The 27,701-nt window shown below is 48.5% G+C and overlaps 1 pseudogene; it reads left to right on the top strand.

The window, feature by feature from the left end:
- Window positions 1-33: 33 nt before the first annotated feature.
- Window positions 34-27,309, top strand: LOC136391278 (glyceraldehyde-3-phosphate dehydrogenase-like; annotated as a pseudogene).
- Window positions 27,310-27,701: the final 392 nt, after the last annotated feature.

Raw genomic sequence — 27,701 nt, 5'->3', positions numbered from 1 at the left:
CTAGAAATGGAGCGTGCCAGGTCTCTGAGACCCATGGCCGGCCTGTCCCCACCCAGGTGCCACAGGGATATCCGTGTGCCCCCCCCCCAACAGGGTGCAGTGAAGGAGATACAAAGGGTCCTTTTTCATCCCCCACTCCCGTCTCCTACCCTCTAGGCAGCACGTGTGCGTCTGTACGATGAAGGAGAGGGTCTGCTCCCAGAGCTCAGTCGGCACACAGGAGGCCCCTGACAAAGGGTCCTCCGATTGGGTGGAAGCCATCCCGAAAACCCTCAGTCTTGTGATAGCAGACAGTCAGGAGAGCGGGCAAGCCCAAGCGCCATCACATCTTAAAGAAAAGGAGAACGGGAAGAGCCCAAGTCGGCTCCCCCAGGCAACTGGAAAACCATTTGTAAGATGGAATTCAACAAGCAATGCCAACAAGATCATAATGACCATATTTATGGGAGAATGTGGAGGCCCAAGCGTGGGCTTTCATTATCATGTGTACAAATGTGATCATCTCCGTGCAGCCAGCCTCCTGCTCCAGGCGGCAGCTGTTGGCTGGTGTGTGATAATTTCATGTAAATTGCCCCCAAATATGGTAATTCTCTCCTCTGCCAGGGGAGTTTGAAGTCACAAACCTGAAGATGTTGGCAGCAAATTTTAATTTTTTTACTTCTTTGCAGGCTGCTGGCATTGTGGCAAAGGGCAAGGCGATCGGAGACCGTGCTTGCCTTTGCCATGCGCGCGCCGTGTGACCGGGAATGAGCCACTTCACCTCTCTGAGCCTGTTGCTCATCTGTAAAAGAGGCATGACTTCTTCCACGGTGGTTTTGAGGACAAGAGAAGATACACTCAGAGTATCTAGAATAAAGTTTCTATTAATATCATTTTTTTGGACCTCACAGTTGCCATTTGCAGGGGTTGGATGGTCAGTGTCCACGGTTGTCTCCTGGTTCCCAATAATGAGAGTTCCCTCAGACAGAAAACAAGAACGACATGATTAAAATAAAAGTGCTGTGGGAAACAGCTGACCAAGGACACACTCTGGGTTAATGTCTTTACATCTAAGAGCTCACTGGAATTTGTAAAAAAAAAAGAAAACAAAAACATGTTAATACCCTTATGAGGAAATGAGTAAAGGGAATGGTTGCCACCAGAGACAAATACCAATCAGACCTGAGGGAATATGTCCCTTTCTCCTTTCTGGTCTTTTTTAATCGTTAGGGAAAGACATCAAATGGAAACAACCTCAAGATGGCTTTATTCCCATAAAATAGGAAAAAGTACAAGGGAAGAGGACAGCAGATCCAGGCGAAGTCTCTTGTGAAAGCGAAACCCCCACTGTCACTGTCGCGGTGAACCGGCACTGGCCTGGACGCTGTATGAGGCCATCTACCAGTGTGTACCAAAAGTCGCCCTGAGACCAAGGATCCCAGAATCGCACTAACGCGTATTTCTCCTGAGGAAACCATTCCACAGAAGTGAGGAGCCAATGAGCAAAGCTGCTGCGGCAAACTGAAAAAGCCACCCTGCTCTCCACCGTGCCTAAAAGGAGAGCCGTGTTTTGAAGAGTGGGCAGACCATGTGGAAAATGTTTATAGTATATTTTTACATTTTTTTAAAAAAGAGAGAACAAAGACTGTTTACAGCACGGTTGAAACTATATGCACATGTGTCTGTGTGAGGCGAGGACTGCCCCCATGCAAAGGAGGAGCCCCTGAGAGAAGAGGGTGTCCGCACAGAGGGGGCTGTCCTGCAGCGTTAGATTTTGCACTTGATCACAGACAGTCACCTCAGGGCAGCAGGGCCTTGCCAGGCCTGGAGTGTGAGGGGATACCCTTTCGGGGGCCAGCTCTGCTCCAGGAAGACCCATCTTGTGATCAGGGCCTCGTAACAGTGACATGGGCTGGCCCTGAGGTAGTGAGCTCCCAGGGGTTGGAGGTATGCAAGCAAAGGCTGGAGTAGAGTCAAGCCTGGATAGGTGTCTGGGTAAGATGTCACCTAGGATGGTTACATGATACTAATTACATGCCTACTCATACCAGTGCATTTGGGCAAATATCTCCCAGAGAGAAACAGGGTAAACTTATTTGTTCAATGGAATGCAGGGAAGGAAAAATAGAAAAAAGGAAGGGAAGGAAGGAAAGAGGGAAGGAAGGAAGGGTGGAAGAAAAGAAGGGAGGGAGGGAGGGAGAGAGAGAAGGAGGAAGGCTGGCCTATCACATGCTAAGCAGGGGATCTAATCCCTTTGTAAACACTGTCAGAAACTTGTCTTCCTAATTGAAAAACCCATGTGGGCTGCTTAATCCAGTCCATGTTAATGAGACCAAAACACGTTAGAGTAGATATTGACTCCAGTTGTCATAGTGCCAGAGCAGAGGACACCAGGGGGAATATATTGACAGAAGTGAGGCTGGGGTCAAGCTTGGCCTCCATGAACATCATCATGCTGCTCCTGGGCGCAAACCATCCTGCAGAGAAACCCCAGCATACAAAAGGCTGCAAGGTTTCCGCGACAGACAGTCCACCTGCATTACCTACATCACCTTATGTGGAAGAAAGTGGCCTTGAGAATAAAGGCCTAGATAATGGCAGGGCTGAAAAAGAATAATACTTTTTTCTCCCACCCTCTGAATTCTTTTAGCTGGTTTAATTATCAAAGTAACGACACACATTAGCAGGAGAAAAATGAAAATTTAATACATGAGCGGGAGGAATTCCTTTAAGCATGCAAATTCCCAAGGCAGTGAGGCCAAATTGGCTCTATGTGGCATTTTGGACAAGGAGAAAGGTGGGGAATGAGATCTTAGATTTCAAAAGTAAGAGTGGGTGATTTACAAGTAATTGAGAAAGAGTGGGACAAACATGGTAGGTACATTTCTGCTGAGCCACCCAGAAATGGCTGTGGGGGTGGGCGGGGGTGGGGTGGGGTGGGGAGAGAGCTAGCAAACAAAGTCCTGCTTGGAGTCCTCCTGTCTAATGCAAAGGTGCTTATGTTAAGGTCCCTTCCTAAAGCAGGCTGTCCCCTCTGAACCTCTTCGGCAGGAAAGAGAGGGGGGATCAAAGGTTCTTTCTGAATTTTGTCTCTTAATAATCATCTTAAAAACAGTATCCCAGAAGGCACAGGTTTGAGGGTGGCAAAACTCTGGTTCTCTTCAATAAAAACATTCACTCTAACAAGAACAGCCAAGTACAAATCTGTTCATTCCCCCACCCCCAACCCCCATTTAACGACTTCAAAGAAATCGTTAGCAAGCTAAAGATAGGCCATTTGGGAGATGTGGGGGAGGGGAGAGGATGAGGCTGTGTTCAACTAGTTCTCACCTCCTGATTGTGACATTTAACCCCTTCTGTGAAAGGTTAATGCTTTTATCTTGGGCCTCTCTCTTAGCAAAAAGTCTCTCATCATATTTTCAGTTAATCAATGAGGCACTAACGTGCTGTAGCCGCGGCCTAGGCCCCGGAGTCCCAGGGACCTTGCTCAGGCTCCGCTGTCCCCTCCGTAGGATCTCAGGACCACTGTGCATCCGTTCAAACCTGCCCCCCCCTCACCCTGCTCACACCACCACCCCCCCACACACAGGCCAGAACATGCTTTCTTTTTCTTTTTTTTTTTTTTTTCTGAAGCCAGAAACGGGGAGAGACAGTTAGACAGACTCCCGCATGCGCCCCGACCGGGATCCACCCGGCACACCCAACAGGGGCAATGCTCTGCCCACCAGGGGGTGATGCTCTGCCCCTCCAGGGCGTCGCTCTGCCACGACCAGAGCCACTCTAGCGCCTGGGGCAGAGGCCAAGGAGCCATCCCCAGCACCCGGGCCATCTTTCCTCCAATGGAGCCTTGGCTGCGGGAGGGGAAGAGAGAGACAGAGAGGAAGGAGGGGGGGGGGGTGGAGAAGCAAATGGGCGCTTCTCCTGTGTGCCCTGGCCAGGAATCGAACCAGGGTCCCCCGCACGCCAGGCCAACGCTCTACCGCTGAGCCAACCGGCCAGGGCCCAGAACATGCTTTCTAATTTACAGTTCTGATCCTGTCTTGCTCCTGCTTAAAAAATTTCCATGCACCTCATCGCCTACTAGATAAACCCTGAAATCATTAGGGGTCACCACTTTTCTAGCAGCAGCTCCTACATCACAGCCCTAACCCAGCACTATCACACGCCCTGTGCTCCGGCCATTGACTTGCTAAGAGCAAGAGACCTCACTCCCAGGGCTGGACTCAAACCACACTACCCAGGCCCATGCACTTCACATTTGGTAGAACACGTAGTTACTGGTTGGAAGGATTTTAAAAAATAGAATACTAGCTTCATAGCATTGCGCAACACTTCTCAGTTTACGAACATTTTCATTCAAGTTTTCTCATTTAACCTTCACCGCCACTCTGAGACGTGGATATTATTATACTTGTTCTACAGGTGAGGAGTTGGGGGCTCAGCAGAGGTGGCCCAGAAGCTGCAGGCAGAGCTGAAACCCAAACACAGGAACCAACTTCCCTGAGCACATCTTGCAGTCTGGGCCAACAGCTCCCCGATCCCAGGTATTATTTCTCCTACCTTATAGAAGAGGAAACTGAGGCACGCAAGGTGGGCAGGGGAGGGTCCAGGGAACCCCTGCATCACAAAGCTACTGAGTGGGGATGTCCAGTGTCCAATTCTCTCCCACATTCCATATGCTTCAGAAAGGCGGCTATAAAGAAGCCGAGTTAAAGCTACCCCCTGACCTTGGCAGTCATTCTTCGTGGGTCCCAGGAACAGGGTCTTCTGGATCATTATTTAGAATGTGATGGGAAGTGGGCATTTAACCAGACAACAGCTGTCATGCGGATTGAGTGAATCAATTGTCCTTGAGAAATGTGTGTCCTCTGGGAGCGACTCCACCCTTTCTGTGCCCTGATCTGAGGTGACTAATGGGAAATCCATGTCCAACCCTAAACCTGGTGGCAGAGAGCCTTACACTCTGAAGCAGCCACCAAATTTTAGCTCTAGTGAAGTCGAGGGCTTGCCGAAAGCACAGCAGTGTTCACAGTTGTGCTTCACAGACAGCTTGAAATCCTAGGACAACACAGCAAGAAGGCCTCTCCCTTATTTGTTCATTTGTTCATTCATTTATTCATTCATTCTTTCCACAAACTTGTCTCTGGAATGGTGCCAGGAGTTCCCGCAGGTGTGACACAGCCTCACCCTCAGGGGCTTCAGTCTGGTGGGGAGACAGACTAGCAAATATATAAGGCTTTCTTAGCCAGCTCCTGCCTTTACCACGTGAAGGAGCTGAGGCGGGGGTGGGAGGGGGGTGTGGGGGGTGGGTGGAGGCCCTCCTCTGCTTTCAAAGAAGAGATTTGCACAATTCTGCACTTGAGCCAGAGACCTCATAATGGCATTCTTTTCAAAAGGCTGAAGGGGTTGAAATTTCTGTTTTCCCCAAGGCACACTGGAAGAGCATTCCTTTGACAAGAGAGTAAAACATCTGTGTTTACAAGACAGATAAGGAGGAATCTGGCAGCTGTTGGCCTCTGAGGCTGCCTTACGAAGGTGTCACCTCAAAAGGTACGGTCTGAGGTAAAGACATCCAGAGAGGAGTGAGTCTCCCATCTTGAGGGGAGGGCAGCCGCCCCTGGTGTGGGATCAGGTATGGACTTGCTGCTTACCGAGTGGTTGTTTAATGGGTGGATTTCATCTCATCCCTGTTCCGTTCCACCCGACACTCAGTTTACAGAGAGATCAGAACATTTCATTATTCTGCTGTTCCCCATTTCCTAGATCACACGAAGCTCCTTAACCTTATAATCCCGGCCCTTCTCTGTGGCCCACCTCACCAGCCTCGTCTCTCCTCAAACACTCAGGCATTCCACGCTGAACCCAGACCACAGCTCTTGCTCTCAAACACAAGTGTGCTTTCTTTGCTCCAGGCGTTTGCCCATGCTGTTCCCTCTGGCTGGCATGCCCTTCCCTACCCTTTGCTGCCTGTCCTTTAAGACCCTTCCTCCTCTCTGCTTAGGAAGATAAAATGGGTCCTCTTTGAATATCCTTTGGGGCCAGCATTTATCTTTGTATAGTCAGTCATTTGTGCTTTATGGACCCTGAGGATAGAGGGTAACACCTGGTCCTCTGGACATTCCCAGAGCCTGGCATGGTGCCGTGCTAGGAGGGGCGACCAGGGTACTTGGGTGAACCTCTGAATCCATGCGGTGGACTTTGTACAATGGGCACCCTCACCCTTCCATCTCAGGATGTACTGCACGGCTCCAGAGCATGCCTGGCAGAGGGCGTGGCTGTTCTCTGGACAGTGAGTTGGGCCATGAACCTAGGTTCTTTCAACCAGCCCTCTTCTTTCTCTGGAGGGATGATGAGGAGGAGAGAAAAAGATCTCACTCTCTTGAGTGTTTCCCTTTTCCACGACAGCTGCAAGCGCCTTCAGGTGAAACCGGTCATGAGCAGTGCAGAGAGACCACATACACACGGCCCATCGGCGGTGGGGTTGGAGATGCGGTCCCAGCAGTGGGCGCAGGGCACAGCCCTCATCACCCAGAAACCTGCCTTGCTCTCCGCCCCTAGCTCGCCCCTCATGCCTGCTCTCATGGCTACACTCCTTGTGCTCTCCTCCCTGGAAACTCAGGCTAAAGCACCCTGTTCTCCATCTAACAGAAAGCTCTCCCTAAGTCATTCATCTCATCCTGTCATTCCCCACAGGTCACATAAGCTCAGTGATCAGGAGGAGGGCTGGGGCCCAGGCCCGTGGGTGTGAACCCTGCCCCACCCCTGCTGGCTCCACTGCCTGGAGGTTGCTGAGCAGACACTCCACACTCCAGAGCAGCTCGCTCAGCACCGTGCACCCTCCTTCTCGATGGAGAGGCTGGGGAGTGAAACTTTCTACCTTCTAGCGTCTCCACACAACCACACACCTCAGCTTCTGGATGAACCAGGTAGGTACACACTCTTGTGGGGTCTGGAGATGGCAAGTGAGTCAGAGATCACCGCTGGCCCTAGCGGTGAGCAAGGCTGTGGGAACGGGAGGCCATTCTGCAGCCCTGTTCTCCGTCCATTCTCTGCTTCCCTGGGGGGTGAGGCAGACCCTGAGGCAGGGTGGTCTGAATGCTCCCTCTCCACATCCCGGTCAGAGCAAAATGAACCAGGGGACGATTGGAGGAGTGTCAGGCCACACGCCATCAGTTAAGTAAGGAAGAAGCAGGTGAGGGGTTTGCTGAGTGGCCCCTAGGACCAGAGTGACTGCAAAGATAAATTCAACTTCTCTTCTTTCCACGGAGGGCTGATCTGCGGTCAGATCTTCACTTTATGGTTCGGTGACTGGGTGGCCTCGAGACCCTGCAGTCTTGGGGCTTCAGGGTCCCCATCTATAAAACAGGACAGAGGGGTCCGCCCATTCGTGCATGAGGAAGTGTTCTATCAGTTGGACAGTGAGGTAAACCCAGCAGCAAGCCCCGGGTCCTGGCGGCATCTGAGTTTTGTCCCTTCGGGAAACCCACAGAATTTTACTTGGAGTAGCCGGGGATCAGTGCTCTGAGGAGATGCCAACTGATCTCCTTCTAAGGCCTAGAGGGCCACCAGCTGGTTGAGGCAGGGGCCATAGACACCCCACGGCTGACGACAGGAAGATTGGAGTTGAGGGGCCAGGCCCAGCAGCAGGGAAGGAAAGCTGGACAGGTGGGCCCCTTCCCAGTCCTCTGGCTGCTCACCTGTGACACAGTGAGACAAAAAGAGAGACAGTTACAGGACATCGGGACCTAGGCCCCACTCTGCCATAGGCGCACTGCGTGCTTTGGGGCAAGTCTCCTTCCTTCTCTGGCCTCAGTTTTCTCACTAGTTAAACAAGAACTAGGTGGTCTCCAAGTCCTCCTCCAGCCCTGAAATTCTGTGGGTCAGCAAGGACTCGCCCCTAGTCAGCCTTCTGCTCCTGTACAAACCTACAACACGAAGAAGCCAGAGAAGACTGTTCTATTTTCTGTTCGAAATGAATTCCCTTCATCTATCTGTTTTCCCTAGAGGCGTGCTCTTGCCGGTGCAGATCCTCACCCCAGAGCCACGAGTCCATGTATCCCAGCATCTGATACAATTTCTCATCAGGTTATACTCTCCCTTCTCCCAGACCACCGCCAAACGGGGCCATCAGCAACAGGAGCTGAAAATGAAACTACAGAAAGACTGTGGTGTCATGAGGAAGAGGTCAGCCCCTCAGCCCCGGGAGGCAGAGAAGATGCTGGAATCTCAGGCCTTGACCACAAGGTGGCTCCAAGGGTGGGGCAGACTGTGTATCATGAAACTGATCCTCCTCACAAACAGCCTCAGAAGTTAGGTGCCATTTCCCCCATTTTAGAGGTGGGGAAAGCAAGGCTCAGAGAGGTGAAGTCATCTGCCCAAAGCCACACAGCCAGGAGTTGAATTGGGCTTTAACTGTTGTCTGTCTGACTTTCCACTGTGCTACATGACCTCCCTCCTGAGGACACTGATCTGTTTATAATCACGTCCCCCTCGGTGGAGTGTCCCTTCAAGGAGAAGGGCTGGGTAGATTCAGCTCTTATCACAGGGCTCACAGCCACAGCAAAGATGCTCAGTAAATGTTGGCAGAATTGAATTGAACTGAGTTTCCCCTAGAACCCACTTGACACTTGAAATTGATGGACAGGTGATAGCCCGTTAGGACCGCGGTATGTATAATCTCTGCAATGGCTCCCGGGTAGCTGGGCAGACAGACAACAAGCTTTAGTCCCAGCGGGGGTGCACAAGGTCAGACTCTTACAAGGAATTAATAATATCCAAGGAATTCTTATGGAACAGTAGGGGGGAATAAAAATTCTTCAAAGAAGGCCTAATGGCAAATTTTCTGGATTTTCCAGCTAATTTGAAGGTACCTACTTGGAACATTTTCTTGTCAGAAAAGATTTTAAAATACATTCATTCAATGTGACATGATAATTGGGCCTGGCTGCCTGATGAATGCCTTTTATCTCTTCCTGAGCTATTGTTCGCAGGGACCCAGCCATGGGCTGGAACGGGCACTGTGTTAGATGCACAGAGCTACTCGCAACGATTCTGGCCACCGATGCCATGGGGTCTCAGAGAGATTCGCTGAGGGCTTGTCATGATAAGGTGTCAGAGAAGGAAGGCACTTTTGAGATTAGAGAAGGCAACTTCCTCCCTATTCACCTGGGGAGATGGAGACCCAGGGAGGAGCAGGATGCACCAGAATCACACAATGTAGAAGTGGCAGAGGCGGGGCTTGGACCAGAAGCCGAGCCTCTCTCCCTCGCTTAGGAAGCTTCGTGGAAAGAGACAGCAAAGGACAGTGTGTGTTCCTGCAAAGCCACTTACCTCCCCTCTTGATCCTCTGCCCGTCGCCTGGAGAACAACGCTCTCTCGTTTCATGCTGGAGCTGGGCCGCCTAAGTGGGATGCGTCTCTGACAGCTGTCTTCCCTCAGCTAGACAATGCTCTTATCAAATCAGCTATTTTTATAGGCCCCTTTCCCTTTCTCCTTCTTTTATCTTTCTCTTTAATTTAATGCCTTTGTCTTATCGAAGGCAAATTTCCAGGCCTGGCCATCTGATAACCATTTGCAAGCTTTCATGCTTGGTTCTCACCCTTTCTGAAAAGGAAGGACTTGTGTGGACTTATTAGTTATCTTAAGATTTTGATTTATCTTGATGTTTCTATTGAAATTCCTTTTATATATATATATATATATATATATATATATATATATATATATATATATATATATATATTTAAAACTAGTGTCTGTTTTATGGTATCTCAGAGCCCTCTTCATGTTAAATTGTTTACAAAACCGTGGGTTGGGTTTCTGCTTTGTCAAGGCAGGGCCGCTGTTTTTCTCTTTAAAAGCTCAGTTGCGTTATCTGATCTCCCTTTCATTAACATTTAAACGAATAAAACAGTTCCATAGGGAGTAAGAAGTTGACATTTCCATTGTTTTTCTTAAAAAACACCACAGTGTTAATCATCCCTCAAGGGACTTCATTTTCTACGTAAGTAAGATGACAAAGGTCCAGGCTCCATGTGCATGTGTGTCGTTGTTTAGACATGTTGGTGTTCCCGTGTCTGTGTTTTCTGCTTGTGTCTGTGAGTCTCAATATGTATTTATAACACTGTATGCGTGACTGCTAATGTGTAACTGACTACGTGCGTGTCTAGGCTGATGGTGTGTGACTGTGTATGTGCGGACAGATGACTCTGTGTGGGTCTGAGTGTATGTGGATGTGTGCATTGTGTGTCTGTTTTACGGCCACGTGATGAGCTATGTTCACGAGCGTATGTTTTCACGTGAATGTACTGGTGCATATACACGTGATCACATGTATATCACGCATATACATGTGAGTAGGTGCTATGTGTGTGATGAGTTGCAGGTTTGTGTGTGTCCCTGTGTCTTACTGTAGGCACATATGTGAGGACGTCTTTGTTTCTTTACTTGAGTGTTTACAGGAAGGGAAGCTCAGACTTGCGTTCGGAACCTATACACATGTACACAGTACCCTCTAGTGGACACAAGAAGAAAGCACCCCAAACAAAAAGAGGAAAAAGCAGGATCTAAAATCACCTCCAATTCCAAACTGGTCCATGGCCATAGACAGGGCAAAGTTTCCTAGATGGACCTTGAGAGGGAAGAGAAGGTCAGGCACCCACTGCACAGAGAACTCTGTGAGGGGCCCAGCGTCACAATGCGGGGGTGAAAGGACTCGTCCTCTGGTACGGAGGCAAGTTTACTGAGCTTGGTGGGTCAGTGGGCCAGGGGGGCGGTTGCCTGCACATAGTCAGATCACAGTGCGCTGGGGTGGGGGGTTACTCAGAGCGTCCATAGGTGCTGGGGCCCTGCACTCTCCATTGCCCTAGTCAGGCCCAGTTGTAAGAAGTGTTCAGCTCCATGCCCTTCCTGTGTCATGCCAAGTCCCAGTGGCCTGGAAATAGGATCCTTTCACCTGAGATGCTGTATGAGTTTCCTCTCGCTGTTATAACAACTCACTTCAAACTTAGTGACTAAGAACAACACACTTATTATCCTAGAGTTCCAGAGGTCCAATGACTAGAATGAGTAGTCAGGACTGAATCCTTCCAGAGGCTCTGAGGACAATGTGTCCTTGTCTTTTCCAACTTTTGGGGGGACCTGCGTTCCCTGGCTCATGGCCACCTTACTCCATCTGCTGCTGTGGTAACATCACTGTTTTTTACTTTGACGCTGTCTCCTTCTTTCCAGGACACTTGTGATTACATCGGTACCACCTGGGTGATCTGGGAGCATCTTCCTTTCTCAAGACCCTTACTCTAATCACACCTGCAGTGTCCCTCTGGCTATACAAGGTAACATTCTCAGGTTTGGTATTGGGACATGGATGTCTTTGGGGGCCCGTTATTTAGCCTGCCACAGATGCCCGTCCCAGAATCTCCTATCTTCCGGCACAGGTCTGCACATGGGTCTGCCCATGTCGGGACAGACAGGATTTGGGCACACAGGTGACATTTTTGCAATGTCTGGCCTGTGTCTGACATTGCACCTAACTCTTTTTTTTTTCTTTTCTTTCTTTTTTTTCCCCTGAAGTAAGAAGCTGGGTCGCAGAGAGACAGACTCTCACATGTGCCCCACAGGGAGCCACCTGGCATGCCCACCAGGGGGCAATGCTTTGTTGCAACCGGAGACATTCTAGCGCAGCGGTTCTCAACCTGTGGGTTGCGACCCACAGGTTGAGAACCGCTGTTCTAGCGCTTGAGGTGGAGGCCATGGAGCCATCCTCAGTGCCTCAGGCCAACTTTGCTCCAATGAAGCCTTGGCTGTGAGAGGGGAAGAGAAAGATAGAGAGAAAAGAGAGGGGGAAGGGTGGAGAAGCAGATGGGCGCATCTCCTGTGTGCCCCAGCCAGGAATCGAACCTGGGACATCTAAACGCCAAGTCAATGCTCTACCACTGAGCCAACTGGCCAGAGCTGGCACCTAACTCTTTACGAATCATTGCATTTGAGCCTTGCAATACCTCTTGGAGGTGAGCACTGTTTTTAGAACTGTAACCGAGCAAGGCTAAATAATGTGCCCAAAGTTACACAGCTGCAAAATGGAGACAGATTTTAAACCCAGAATTGTTCAACTTCGAAGCCATGTTCTCCACCATTAATAAACATTATAAGGGTCAAACTTTCATTTTATAGATGAGGAAGCTGAAAACTAGAGGCAGGGTATTTATTTGGTAATGATTTGACATGAATCACTGCCTTAAGAAAAACATAAACATATGTCCCTTTAAGGACTACCACCACAGATAAACCAAGCAGTCATGGGTGACCCAGCGCATGAGAGTTTATTTAAAGTCAGATGTGTTGATATATAATTTACATACAGTCAAATTCACCCATTTTAAGTATAAAGGTCTAGGAAGTTTGACAAACGTGTGTAGTCTTCTACCCTCCACCACTACCAGAAATGGCGTGTTTCTGTGACTCCCAAATGCCGCCTCCTGCCCCCACTCATCTATCTATTCCACACCCCTTCAGTTTTTGCCTTTCCCATCATGTCATGAATGGAAACATGGAAGGCTCTTTTTCTTCTTTATTTTTTTAAATTGAGGTGTTCACATATAATAAAATGTATGCTTTTGATACAGAGTTCTGTGAGTCTTGACAAACACACACAGCTGTGTAACCACCACAATCAAGACACAGAACTGTTCTATCAGCCACCCCCCAATTCCTCCTTCTGTAGTTACCCCTTCGTCCCATCCTGGCAATCGGCGATCTGTTTCCTGTTCCTGTAACTTTGTCTTTTCCAGAATGTCATATAATAGGCTCAAAATGTATGTTGCGTGTGAGTATGTCTTCTTTCATTGGCATAGTGCGTTTGGGGTTTCCCTGTGGTGTGTGCATCAGTAGTTCATTTCTTTCTATCACCGAGCCGCATTCCACTGTATGAATGTGCCACAGTTTATCCGTGAAAGACCTTTGGGTTGCTTCCCAATGAGGCAAGCATGAATCATCTTTTGTATGTTCTGTTGAATCTGCCTGGCTAATATTTTGTTGAAGCGGAATCGACATTCATGAGGAATAGGGGACTATAGTCTTTTATGTTTGGGGAATGACTTTGTCTGCTTTTGGTATCAGGGAAATGCAGTCCCTACAAAAATGATTGGGAAGGGTGTCCTCCTCTTCTATTTTCTGTGAGAGTTTGTGCAGAACTGGTATTATTTCTTCCTTAAAGAACTTGGTATTAGAATTCACCAGTGAAGCCATTTGAGCCTGGAGTTTCCTTTGTTGGAAAGTTTTCAATTATGAACTCAATTTGTTTAATAGATACAGGGCTATTCTTGTTAGTCATTTCTTTCTGAGGGAAGCTTTGGTAGTTGGTGTCTTCCAAGGAATTTGTCCATTTCATCAGATTTATTAAATCTATTATTATAAAGCCGAGGAGAAGTCAGTAATGAAATAACCAAATTACTCACCTAAGGAGACCACTGTGAACAAAGAACAGAAAATTTTGGGTTAAAAAATAAATCTGAAATTCATGAAAAAACTTATGCCTTTTTGAAGTGAGTCAGTTTATTAAAAAGTACAATTATGCACAAAGATGTAAAGCAAAGTGTTATCAAAAAATTAGAACCCACATAAATATCAAAGAAAGATAATATGGTATATTCATTAAATAGAATATATTATATATTACTTAAGCACCGTGAAAATGTGCATAGCAAAGTCTAAAAAGAAGTACACCAAAATGTTAATACTAGTTATTTGTTGAGGTTTCAAGCCTATGGAGTCCTTTTTCTTCTTTTCTATAGCCTCCAAATTATATATATATTTAGGTGAGAGAAGGGGAGATAGTGAGACAGACTCCCACATGTGCCCCAACCAGGATCTACCTGGCAACCTTGTTTTGGGCCAGTGCTCGAGTACTGAGCTATTTTTAGCACCTGAGGCTGATGCACTTGGACCAACTGAGCTATCCTCAGTATCTGGGACCATGCTTAACCCAATCAAGCCATTGGCTATAGGAGCGGAAGAGGGAGGAAAGGGGGAGAGGGAGAGAAGCAAAATGTCATTTCTCTTGTGTGCCCTGACCGGGAATCAAACCCTAGACATGCATATGCCAGGCTGATGCTCTATCCACTGAACCACTAGCCAGGGCCTACAATATTTTTTAATGGGATGAAAAACACCATTCCCTTGCACCTCTAGTGGGGCATAACTAGAGTTTCTATCAAAGACAGGCCGGACACAGAGCAGCCCCTTAGTAAATGCAGTAAAGGACCAATGCCTTAGATCTGAAGGTCCCTCTTTCCTGGGGCCTTGGCTGCTGCCAGCACTGCTGTTTCTCCTGCTGCTGTCACCATTACCACCACCAATCTGGGCCCAGGTCCCACCCCTGGCTGTCCCCTTGGGGTCCTACAGTACCCTGGGCCACCCTGAAGGTAGAATGTGTACACATCAAGTGGCCAGGCTCGCTGCCCACCATCCCCATGGCGCCCAGCCCATGCACACAGACAGGCCCTGCCACCAGCACGTTTCCTCTGCTTATGTGCACGCTCCATTATCTCATTAGACTTCACGTACAAGACAAGTTCCATGGTGAAATTATTAAGCATTTTAAAACAATGGCAGCAGGACATAAAACCAAATGCCCTGTGCAACGACACAGGCTGCATACCTGTAAAACCAGCCTGGTGGAAACATGGTGGCCCAGGCAGCAGAGGCCGAACGTGGAGTGGTGTCCCTCAGAAGTCAGGATGGGGGACGGGGTAAACCGAGCTGCTGATATGTAGAGAATACATACACCTGAACATACACATACACACACCTATTTTTCAACTGTGTAATTAAAAATGTTTTGGAAAGTAACAGGAAACAAAACACCATGAGGACAGAGAACAGGGCTTGGTTTTGTTTATAGCTGCATCCCCAGAGCCCAGCCTGGTGACCGGCACTTAGTAGGTAACCAATAAATATATATTTATAGAGTAAGTATTATCTGTGCTCTTTCTCATCAGCATGGTAACTCCTACACATCCTTCAAGATCCTCTTCAAAATGCTCCCTCCTCTAGGCAGCCTTCTGCAACTCTTCCAGAATTGGGAACTTCTCCTACACTTCTACTGTACGTTGTGCAGACCACTATTTTAGTACCAAGCTGGAGCATGAGATAAGAAGACAGCACCTTACACAAATCCAAAGCATTTGGTTAAGTTTCCAATTTTTTTCTTTAGGAATTTTGTTAACTATCAAAGATCCTAACCCATCAATAGGACAAAACAAAATCTTCTGTGTCATTTTCTACGAAGTATTTTGTCTATTAATTGTCTTTTCCTTCCTTTTTGCCAAATGCTTTTATTTTAGTACACAAATGTTTCTGCTTCCTTTTTCAAAAGGTAAGTTTTAAATTTGGAATACTATAAACCTAGATGTACAGAAAGTTGCACAGACAGCTAGCATTCACAAATATCTCTCACCCAGTCTCCCCCATCGTTAACATCTTATATTACCCTGGTTCCTGAGTCAAAACAAAGAAATTTGAAATTGACACATTATGATTAAGTATACTCCAGACTTGTTTGGATTTCACTAGTTTTCCCATTAATATCTTTCTGTTCTATGGACATCCTATAGGATGTCCTCCAGTCTGGGTTTGTCTAATGCAGTGGTAGTCAACCTGGACCCTACTGCCCACTAGTGGACGTTCCAGCTTTCATGGTGGGCGGTAGCAGAGCAACCAAAGTATAAATAAAAAGATAGATTTAACTATAGTAAGTTTTTTTATAAAGATTTATTCTGCCAAACATAGCAAAAATCCGACATAAAGTACTTGGTAAGTAATTATTATTATTATATGCTTTAACTTGCTGTAACTCTGCTTTATAAATTTTATAAAGTAAAGTTACTTCCCTACTTTATAAATCACCATTATTATGGAACCTGTGGGTGGTTAGAAAATTTTACTACTAACAGAGATACAAAAGTGGGCGGTAGGTATAAAAAGGTTGACTACCCCTGGTCTAATGTCTTTCTTATGCTTAGACTGGGATTGTAGGGTTAGGGAAAGTTAATATGAAAAGAATTCCACAGAGGTGAAGTGCCCTTCTTGTCACATCATACCAGGTGACACCTGCCCTCCCAGCTGAGGTTCTCCTTGATCCCTTGGTTGAGGTGGCATTTGCCAGGCGTTTCCACTGGAAAGTTGTTCTCCTTTCCATGCTCTGTTTCTTGCAAGAAAATATCTGTTCTAGTATCCTATTTCATGTGTCACAGAACCTATCCCCATATTATAATTGTTCTTAAAAAAATAAAAAGTAAGTGAACGCATGAGCAGGTGGTGGCACAGTGGATAGAGTGTTGACCTGGGATGCTGAGGACCCAGGCTTGAAACCCTGAGGTCGCTGGCTTGAGCACAGGGTCACCACTTGAGCACGGGATCTCTGGCTTGAGTGTGGGATCATAGACATGACCCCATGGTCGCTGGCTTGAGCCCAAAGGTCACTGGCTTGAAGCTCAATGTCACTAGCTTAAGCAAGAGGTCACTAGCTCAGCTCCAGCTGAGCCCCCCCGCCTCCCCTCTAGGCACATATGAGAAGCAATCAATGAACAGCTAAAGTGCCGCAACTATGAGTTGACGCTTCTTATCTCTCTACCTTCCTGTCTGTCCTTGTCTATCCCACACCTTCACTAAAAAAAAAAAAAAAAAAAAGTGAACTATGATCACTTTAAAATACATTTAATATAAAGCTTTAAAAGGAAATTTACCTGTCAGACCCAATGATCCAAAAATCATGATAAACATGCTATGCTTTTTCCCTCAGATTATAAAATAACCCCAATTATGAACAGGTAGAATAAGTGTTTGTGGCATAATTAGTGCTGTTTGTAATAAACCCTACTATATCCCCAACCCTGGTTGCATCTGGTCCCTATGGTAAATGACAGTCATTTCCAGGCCCCTGCTGTGTCCCAGATCTTGTACTGGGCTCTGTGGCTTGGACCCTGAAGTTGACCTAGTCCACTCCCTCTTTTGTACAGTAAGGGAAACTGAAGCCCAGGGAGGGAAGGTGCTTGCCTGAGGTTACACAGCCTGTGCCTAGTAGAACCAGGGTTGGAGCCTGAGATTCTGGCTTCTCCTGTGCTCACTGTCATGCCAGTGCTAATCAGGGACCCTCCTTTCTAACAAGACCATTCAGCCAAAAATGGACTCTCTGCTCTTCTGCATTACTTTCCATTCCAGTCCTAGTATCCGAATTCCTGCTGAATAATCAAGCTCGGGTCTAGCATGGAGGGCCCAGAGGGGAATAATCACAGCTTAGCATACTCTTCCAGGAGCTCCTGGTAAGCAGGGTGACAATTTCATGGAGGGCTTAGAACAGGACAGATGTAAATAATTATTGGATGAATGGATTAACAGAAACAATTAAATTCACTACCTCTTCCAGCTGGTTAAGGCCCACTACCAACTTCAGAGGTAGCATACTCCTGTCCTTGGCCTGGGCATTTTTGCCAGCTCGTGTGCTTCCTTGGGCTAGTGACGAACTGATGATGAACCCACGCTCAAGGGCAGCGACCATGTGAGTCTTGCTCATCAGTTGGATCCCAGTGTTTAGCACGGGCCTGGGAATGAGTAACCACCTAGTAGCCATGTGATGGGTGAGTGAGTGAGATCCCAGGCAGAGAGGACTAGGCTGTCCCACACACAGCCAAGCCTTCCTGCGGCCCAGAGAGTTTCCCCCGTTTCTCACCAGCTGCCAGGCCATTACTGTCAGATGCAGGTTTTCAAATAGAAGTGAGAGGTTGAATGTTTAAAGATAAACAAAGCAGTGGGCTGAGCCAACTCATCTTGAGACAAGCTGTTTCCCACTCCACGCTGCCTGGCAACCCAGAGCCCCGCAGCCAGGCCTATCCTGCAGCCAACCCTCAGTTTCCAAAATCTGCTCCTACTCAGGGAATGTGAGGCCAGTGACTTTGGGAGGGCGAACACCCATCAACTCCCATCTTGGACATCCAGGGGACATGGCTCTCATCCCCCAGCGCACCCCACATTCAGCCAACACACCAGGATCCTGGGGGCAGAGGCGGGAGGAGGGCTACATTCAGCAGCAGAGAGAAGGGCAGGTCTATGGCCAAACCACCCTGAACGTGCTGGATCTTGTCTGATCTCACAAGCTAAGCAGGGTCAGGCCTGGTTAGTACTTGGATGGGAGAGAAGGGCAGAAGAAAGACCCCACACCTGAGCACCCACCGGCAGCTCTGCCAGGTGCAGGGGGCTTCCCCTGTGTCAGCTTGTCCACAGTTTATTAAAGTCAGACATAGGGGGTGTTACACCCTTCTACAGAGGTGGAAACTGAGGCTCAGAGAGATTAGTAATTTGCCAAGGCCGCAAGCCTGTTTGTCTAATCCCAGAGCCTGGGGTCTTCCTCAGACTGCAGAGAATAGGCTTCTGGTCCCCAAATCTCTTTTTTTTTTTTTTTTTGTATTTTTCTGAAGTTGGAAACAGAGAGGCAGTCAGACAGACTCCCGCATGCGCCCGACCAGGATCCACCCGGCATGTCCACCAGGGGGCGATGCTCTGCCCATCCGGGCGTCGCTCTGTTGCAACCAGAGCCATTCTAGTGCCTGAGGCAGAGGCCATAGAGCCATCCTCAGTGCCCGGGCCAACTTTGCTCCAATGGAGTCTCGGCTGCCGGAGGGGAAGAGAGAGACAGAGAGGAAGGAGAGGGGGAGGGATGAAGAAGCAGATGGGCGCTTCTCCTGTGTGCCCTGGCTAGGAATCGAAACTGAGACTCCTGCACGCCAGGCCAACGCTCTACCACTGAGCCAACTGGCCAAGGCCTGGTCCCCAAATCTCTTATTTCCGTCACACACAAGCATGATTCTCATTTGTTTGTTAGTTTTGAAAGCTAATATTAGTAATGGGGGTGGTTATGGAACTATCAGCCATTCACTCCCTGGGGTGAATTACTGCAATCCATTTGCTTTCCTCTGACTCCAGCTGAGTCTGTCAAAAATAGGAAGAAGAAGAAAAAAAGGTCAAGAGGGCCACATGCTCCCTGAAACAAGGGGAGATGATTTCTGTTTGTAGGAGAGAAGAACAGCCCTCTACATGTTTAATATACAAACCCACTTCACTCGTGTCAGGTCATCTGCCTGGCCCTAATGCATTTCACTTTGCAGTATTCTATAATACCCCTGCCAAGGGCTTGTCTGGCCTCTGTTGCATACTCTGATGACGGGGAACTCATTCCCTCCCAGGGCAGTGCCTTCTATCATGGGACAGTTCTGCCAGACAGTTAGAAAGTGCTTTCTCAAGCTGACCTACATCTGGGAGACTCCCAGGCTGTTATAGCTGAATGAGAACTTGGAGGTCTCCCAACCAGAAGTCTTCAGCCTTTTCACACTCAGAGCCCACACCCCTCCATCGTTAAGCCCTCCCCTCAGCCTCCTTGCTGGGACCTACTGTGCCTGCAGCTCAAGCAGCATTTATTAAGTATTCATCAGAGAGAGGACGCATTTCCAGGCCACAGTGTCCTCTGGGATGCTTTACCTGCGAAAGACCTTGACTTGGAAACTGTTAGCGTGCTCTAACCCCTTGGTTTTGCAGATGAACAGCTGCTGCCCAGAGAGGACATGCAGTGCATCCAAGGACACCTGATGAGAAAGCCTTGACAGATAGCCACTCTGTCCAGACACCCACAGCCTGATCGATCTCCGGACGGTTACTATCCAGACTGACCTTAGCGGAGAGCAGAGAAAACACGGGACAAGGACATAGGAGGGATGAACTTTGATGGAGAGAAAAGGAGAGACACGAAGGGGATCCAGGGCAGCCAGTGCCTCTCAGAGGGTAGCAGGAGGAGGTGCCGGGTGCACTGGGCCCAGCGCGGTGGGGCCGGGGCCCAGGCGGACGGGGAGCTGCGTGGGCCTGCACATAGAGGGCGGGTCCTCCACTGCTTCCAAAACACCTGCAGGTGCCGCCCACAGCCTACTGACCCAGCTTCATGCCTGCCGATCTATCTGAGCTCTCGCCACCCACTCAGCCCTCCCTCCACCTCCAGGCTGGAACTACAGCTGGTCCTTGAGCTCCTTCCTCCTCTCTCCTCTGCGGCTCGGATGGATCTGCAGCCAGCACAGCTGCGGCTTGGGGGTGCCCTTAGATGTCACCCCTGCAGCCATGGTTCTCCTAGTCCTCATGATGTCCGTGCACACTGGCTAGGGTTATTTCAAATTTACAGACACAAAAACAGGCTCAGAAAAAGTAGATTTTTATATTTTAAAATTACAAACTGTTTAGTGGAGGAATGAGACTAGGACCCCAGATCTTTAAGTTTCAGTGTTCTTTTGAATACACTTTACCATTCTATTTCTTATGTAAAAAATATCCCAAACCATAGGATCTCGTGCCCAGAGAACAAGACTGGAGCAGTGGTATCACTGGGTGGTTTTTATTTTCCTCTTTGTTCCAATTTCTTTACTTCAATTCATTTTTTTCTACAACGAGCATGAATTATTTCTATAATCAGAAAAAAGAATAACCATTAGAAGTAAAATCCTTCTTATCCCCCAAAGCCCAACTCAAGTGCTATCTCTAACCTGAAAAGAGCTCCCTGGGGATTAGCAGCCCTGTCCTCCAAACTTCAATTGCTGCGTCCTTCCTTGGCTTCTATGGACTGAATTGTGTCTCCCTAATATTCGTTTGTTGAAGCCCTAACTCCCGGTATGACAAGTTCTAAAAAGCAAAACGTGAGTTTGCTCATGCACGACGTCAATCCCATGCTAATGAAGTGATATATGTGTTCACTCTGCTGTAGCGTAACCCAATACTACGTCATAAGGGACTTGAACATCTTTGGATTTTGTAATCCTGGAGGTCAGGAACCAATTGCCCGCGGATGGATACCAGATACGGAGACAGACACTGAGACAAGGACTAGACTAGAAAAAACAGAGGTGGTGAAAATATTCATCGTCTTCATTTTCTATTGCCACATAACAGATTGCCCCTACATTTAGCATCTTTCAACAAGTTTCTGAGGATGGGGACTCCATGGAGTGTTTAGCTGAGTGGCTTTGGCTCAGAGTCTCTCATGGGGTTGTTGTCAAGCTGCTGGCGAGGGCTGCGGCCCCCTGAAGGCTAGCCTGGGGCTGGCAGATCCCCTTCCAACTGCACTCATGGGCATGTTGGCAGCCAGGAAAGAGGTCTCAGTTCCTCCCAGGTGGGCTCACATGGCCAAAGCTCACATGGCCGCTTTCTTCCCAGAGCAAGAGCTCAGAAAGAAAGGCCCAAAACGGAAGCCCCAGTCCTCCGTCATCTAGTCTCGGTGTGACATACCACCCACCACCACCACCGCTACAGTGTGCTGTGGGCCACACCCACCCACTTCCTGGTCCAGAGTGGGAGGAGACCATGAGATGTGGGTGGGAACACTAGGATTCAGGCTGTTGGGGGTCCTCTTGGAACCTGGTTATAACATATTTTTTAAAACCAAATAATCATTTGGATCAAATTAATATCAACCAACATGTTTCTAGCCCAGTTGCCTTCCACCAGATGACAGATGGCTTTGGAAACTAAACAGGAACATGAATGAGGGTATCTCCTTCTTCCTGTGTGTGGTGAGCTGAATAATGGGTCCCCAAGTGATTCAGGTTCCAATTCCTAGACCCTGTAAAACCTTAGATGGAAAAAGCATCTCTGCAGATGTGATTAACCTAAAAAATCTCAAAATGGGGAGATTAGCCTGGGTTATCCAGGTGGCCCTAAATGCAATCAGTAGTATCCTTACAAAAGAAGCACATACTATACTCCTGGCTTTAAAGATGGAGGAAGGGACCATGAGCCAAGGAATGCAAGAAAAGTAGCTCTAGAAACTGAGAGGAAAAAAAGGCAAAAAAATGAATTCTCCCCTAGAAACTCAGGAAGGTGTGCAGCCTCGCTGAAACCTTGATTTGGCCAATGAAACTGATTTCCAACTTCTGACTTCCTGAACTGTAGCAGAATAAATGTGTGCTGTTTCAACCCACAAGTTTGTGTACAGGACCTTGGTGAGTGGGGGGAAGACGCTCTCACACTTCACTGCTCTGTGAAGCAGAGAACGGCGGGGAGGATTCTAAGAAGATACTGATTAAACAGGGTTTGCAGACGTTCTCCAGTGAATCCACAGCCCCGCTCAGTACTGCTGGCACCGAGATGGGCTTTAGCTGAATGAAAACTGGGATTCTGGCTTTGGTAGCTGGAGGAGTCTTATGACCCCTCATTTCCCCTCCACTTTGGCTTTCTTTTCGCTTGAAAACAAGAATGAATTATCTTTTCTTTCCCTCTGGGTGTTGAAAGTCAGGAAGCCTGTCAAATAAACATCCCCAAGAAGAGCGCTGATCCGTCTCCAGCAGGTAGTAACTGCACCTCCAAGGCCAGATGTAGTGGGCTTCTACTCCCGCCCTGCCCTGCCCTACTGTGCCCTGCCCTGCCCTGTCCTGCCTTGCCCTGCTCTGCTCTGCTCAGTCCTGCACTGCCAGGCTTTCTCTACCTGTCCTGGGGCAAGTCCCTGTCTCCCCCGGAATTCAATCTCCTATCCTGTACACTCAGGGTAACAATAATATTAATTCATATTCTTATTCTTCCCACCACGGTGATGAACTTCTCTCTTTGGCTCAAGTCATAAATGGCAGTACAGGACTCATTTTTAGCTGAAAAGTGCATGTACTGCCATATGGGTGCTTTAATGTGAAACGATCACCTAGCTAGCAGTTTATAAGCAGCAATGTCTGAGCTAAACCCTCAAGAGCCCACCTCCACTATGCCTCCAGCCCCTGCCCTAGAACCCCTAAAGTCTCCCATGACTCAGCATCTAACGGAGAAATGCCTAGCTGAGCAGGGCACCCCGAGGTCCGGGCACAGAAGAATTGCCACCAGGCTCTGCGCCCACTCGTCCTTGCTGGACCTCTGGTTTGAATAGCACTCCTGGGCCTGGTCTGGGCCCCTCCATAGGCTCAAGCACTTCCCAGGGCTGATCCCAGCTCTCCAAGTAGCCTCTCCCACCCTTGACACACCAAAGGCCCACCCAGCTCATGGAAGAACTAGGAGGGCAGCTGGGGTGAGCCATTGTCCAGCCAGGGACCTCTGATCTGTCCACTCATCTGCCTATCTAGCAGGTCATCTGGTCCAAGAAGTTGACCCTGGAAGGACAGACTGGGCCAGCTGTCCTCTAGACCCCATGAAGGATTCTCACTGGACTAGGTGGAGGCCACATTCCCTGGGTCTTGCCCCTGAGTCATTTCACCCTGCCCTTTCTCAGGGACATTCCACACATTCCCAGAGGCAGCGTTAGGAAGGACCCCTGAGCCAGAGACCTCTGGAGCTGCCTCTTAGACAGGGGTCTTAAACTCGTGGCCCGCGGGCTGCATGCGGCCCGCCGAACAATTTTGTGCGGCCTGCAGACTAATCCACGAAGTTCAAAATATTTTGGATGAAATTAAGTAAGCCTAGGGGCCTACTTGTATTTTTCATTTCTCTAGCATCCTAGCTAGATATTAGCTTAGTTAACAGCAGTTGTGATGCGAACTACAGTTTCTGGTCGTTTTGTGACACTGAGTAAACTGCATGTACGATTGTGCTTGTTGTACTGATTTTTTTTTGTTTTCAACTGCAGTGAGAAAAGTGTTGCGTAACAGTTGCCTTTTGTAGACCTAGTGCGGCCCGCTGAACGGCTGTGATCTTGCTCTGCGGCCCACATGCTGAGTTGAGTTTGAGACCCCTGCTCTAAGGGGTCACCAGGGGGTGGGGACGCAGCGAGCAGCTCCCTTTCACTGGGCTTCACGCTGGCCTTCTCTGTAAGAGTTCATTCTGTGATCTCACCCATGTCCCTCCTCGTGTGGACATTTAGGCCCAGAGGACACACAGTGAGGCAGGCAGCCAGGGATCCAGGCCTCTGGTCTCCCAGACTGGGGATCTGCCCACTACACCTCATGTCCTCTCTCTTCTGTGGGTCCATCCTCCCTGTTGTGCCGGTATGTCCCTCTGTTCTGGGAACAAATGTTCCGTGATCTATATAATCCATGTGAACAGATGTGCAATGGGAAGCAACCTTCTTATTCCAACCCTGGGGCAGTTTCATCAACCTGTAGCTGATACCAGAACCGGGTGAAGCCTATCTGAAAAGATTATTTAAACACCGCACCTGAATCATAAATACCAGCTGAACAATAAATAAAACCGTGCCACGTGTGGTTTCTCCTTATGGGTGCTAGTTCAAGGCTTCCCACGGACTCCCTGAATTCCTCTTGCCTCTGTGGGGTCTCAGCCTCCCCATCTGTAAAATGGTGGTGTTGGACCAGAAACTCTATGGGCCCCTTGCTCCCTGGTCTGTCCCTGATTCTGGAAGGCCACGGGCCAGGCCAGCCATCATGGTATTCCTCTCAGGGACGGGCTCCTCCTGGTGACCCACAGCGGCAAGATCTTTGGAGCGACTCAGCCCTGGTCAGTCACCTCCAATAATTGGCACACCAGTGTCCCCGTCCGTCCGCCTCCACAGTCTGTGAGCAGCCTGAGGACAGGGATGGTGTCCGATTCATCTCTGCACTGCCCGGGCCTCTGCTGCAGGGTCATCAGCAACAGGAACTGAGTGGAGGGAGGGACGAGGGCTGGCAGGTGCTTGCTAATGTGGAAGCTAAGCTGCTGGGCCTTGGCAAAGGGCTGTGCCTAAAAAACTAGTCTTTGAACCAGAAAGAACTGCCTGGGGACAGAGGTGGAAGCCAAGGGCATCCTGAGCCACTGTTCCCCTGCTCTGGTCACCGAGGAGGCAGGTACTGCTGGGTCCAGGAGGCCCTTGTACATTCCTTAGCAAATCCGCACGGCGTGCCATTGACGGTGAGCGGCATTTCGGGCTCGCTCAATCAGCAAGCATGCGATGGCACCCTGGGCTGCGGCCAATACTTTGTACTTCAACCGTTGCCTCCTAATGGCCCATACCCAGAGGTGATAACAGGATGGGAAAGTCAATGGACTGGGTTTCTCACAGAGCACACATGCGGGATCCAAGGCTTACGGCCCGAGGACTCTGCTCACAATGAACATTATTTAATGGCTTGACTACAATTTTCTGTGGCCCTGATCCTCTGTTGGCTTTTTTGTCCATCTTATCTCCCCCTCCTTTTACAGCGGGGAAGACCAAGATCCAGAGGGAGAAAGTTGCCCACAGACACACCGCGAGGCTGGAGCAGGGACCAGGACCCAGGCGCTGACACCCAGCCCTCTGCCCTTTGTACCACCCCTGCCTGCTTCTGTGATAGCTGTCCAATAATTAACTGTGGATTTAGATAAAGACATTGAGCCTAATCATGAGGGTCACAAAGGGACAGATCTGTTACAGAGCCTTTGAACCAGGAAGACATATTCTATTGATTTGGTAATATAAATCTTTTCTTATTTTTTAAAAACTTTTTATTACGAACAAGCTGAAATATTGATACAAACAAGAAACAAATGGTGTAACATAACAAATTGCCTGTGCCGTTAGCAGCCAGCTTACGCACTATCATACCTGCTGTTCTTGGTAACATAACTTAGACTTGGCTTTCCTCTAGAAAACTGGAGGAGACACGCACTGCAACCAGAATGACATGTTTGCGTTGCAAACGGGATCAGGTCGGCCTTGCCTCCTTCTTCCTCAAAACCTAGCAGTATCCTCTGCTGTAGGAAGACAGAGCAGAGCCTCCATCCAGCCCCAGACAGCCTATCTCTGGACTACTTTTAAGTAAGGGAGAAATACACTTCTCTCTTGTTTAAGACACTTTGGGGTTTTCTCTTACATCAGTAGTTTAAAAACTTGGCTATATATTGGAATCCATGGAGGAGCTTAAAAACAAAACAATGAAACCACACAGGTATAACACCAGGGGATTCCAGTTCAGTGGGTCTGAAGTGCTACTCAGGCATCGGTGTTTTTCAGCCTATCCAGGTGATGCTTATGTATAGTCACACTTGAGAACCACTGTGTAAGTATATGCGTCTGAACGAATTCTAACGGATACAAGGTTCAGCTGGAAGGTCATCTCCCAAGTAGTGCCAGGTGGGAGGCCGTCAGGGGTCCCTCCTTCTTGCTTCCACAGAGGTTGGTGCTAGTCATTGTTAGGGGTATATGATAGTGCATTGCATTCGTTTTGTTTGGGTGAGTTTTCTCTCTGTCCTCTGAGCTCCTCCAGAGTGGGACCATGTTAGATCAGTGATTTTTCAACCGGTGTGCCACAAGAATTTTTAAAACAAGTAATATGCAGCACTCTGCTTCTCCTGTTTGAGAGACAGCCACATCTTCAGGCGCAGTGCCAGCTGCCACCCTGAGACACGATTGTGAAGGTTGGAGTGAACGAATTTGGCCTTATTGGGCACCTGGTCACCAGGGCTCTTTTTAACTCTGGCAAAGTGGATAGTGCTGCCATCAATGGCCCCTTCATTGACCTCAACTACATGGTCCACGTGTTCCGGTATGATTTTACTCATGGCAAGGTCAAAGGCACAGGCAAGGCTGAGCACAGAAAGCTTATCATCAATGGGAAGTCCATCTCCATCTTTCAAGAGGGAGACCCCAACATGAAGTGGGGTGATGTTGGTGCTGAATATGTTGTGGAGTCCACTGGTGTCTTCACTGCCTCGGAGAAGGCTGGGGCTCACTTGAAGGGCAGAGCGAAGAGGGTCATCATCTCCGCCCCCTCTGTGGATGCCCCCTGTTTGTGATGGGTGTGAACCATGACAAGTATGACAACTCCCTCAAGACTATCAGCAATGCCTCCTGCACCACCAACTGCTTGGCCCCCCTGGGCCGAGGTCATCCATGACAACTTTGGCATCACAAAGGACCCTCGACCACAATCCAACTCAAATGCCTATTAATAACTATAAATGAGTTACTGGTAATCATTGTATTTGTTAGCTTCCAAAGAGCGTGGATGGTCCCTCTGGGAGGTTGTGGCTTGAGGGTCGAAGGGCTGCTCAGAACATCATCTCTGTTTCTACTGTCACTGCCAAGGCTGTGGGCAAGGTCATCCCCGAGCTGAATGGGAAGCTCACTCGCATGGCTCTATGTGTTTCCACCTCCCATATGTCAGTTGTGGATCTGACCTGCACCTGGAGGAAGCTCCCAAATATGCTGATACCCAGCAAGCAGAGGGTATCCTGGGCTACACTGAGGACCAGGTTGCCTCCTGTGACTTTAATGGCGACACCTACTCTTCCACCTTCAACGTTGGCATTGCCCTCATTGAACACTTTGTCAAGCTCATTTCCTGGTATGACAATGCATTTGGCTATAGCAACGGGATAGGGGACCTAATGGTCCCCATGGCTTCCAAGGAGTAAGAGCCCCCTGGACCATCAGCCTCAGGGGAGGAAGAGCAGTCCTCAGCTGCTGGGGAGTCCTTGCCCCAAATCAATCCCCCAACACAGTGAGACTCTCCTGACCCACAGTTTCCATCCCAGACCCTCTAAAAAGGGGAGGGGTTTAGAGAGCCCTACCTTGTCATGTATAATCAATAAAGTTCACTGTACCCAGACCAAAATAAATAAATAAATAAATACAAAGAGCATGCAGTGCCTGACTATTTAGTCAGGGGCAGTGGCCTCTTTTCCTTAGATTGTCAAATAAAAAGTTGAGAACAACCAGCACAACAATAGCTGTTTGGTGTGAATGAATCAAAATTATACCTATTTTTATTTTTTGTCAGATCGGCAAAAAATATATATATTTTTTG

This window comes from Saccopteryx leptura, chromosome 2 (assembly GCF_036850995.1).
Source record: "Saccopteryx leptura isolate mSacLep1 chromosome 2, mSacLep1_pri_phased_curated, whole genome shotgun sequence".
Classification (NCBI taxonomy): Eukaryota; Metazoa; Chordata; class Mammalia; order Chiroptera; family Emballonuridae; genus Saccopteryx; species Saccopteryx leptura.
This window is presented reverse-complemented; position numbering and strand designations above follow the sequence as displayed.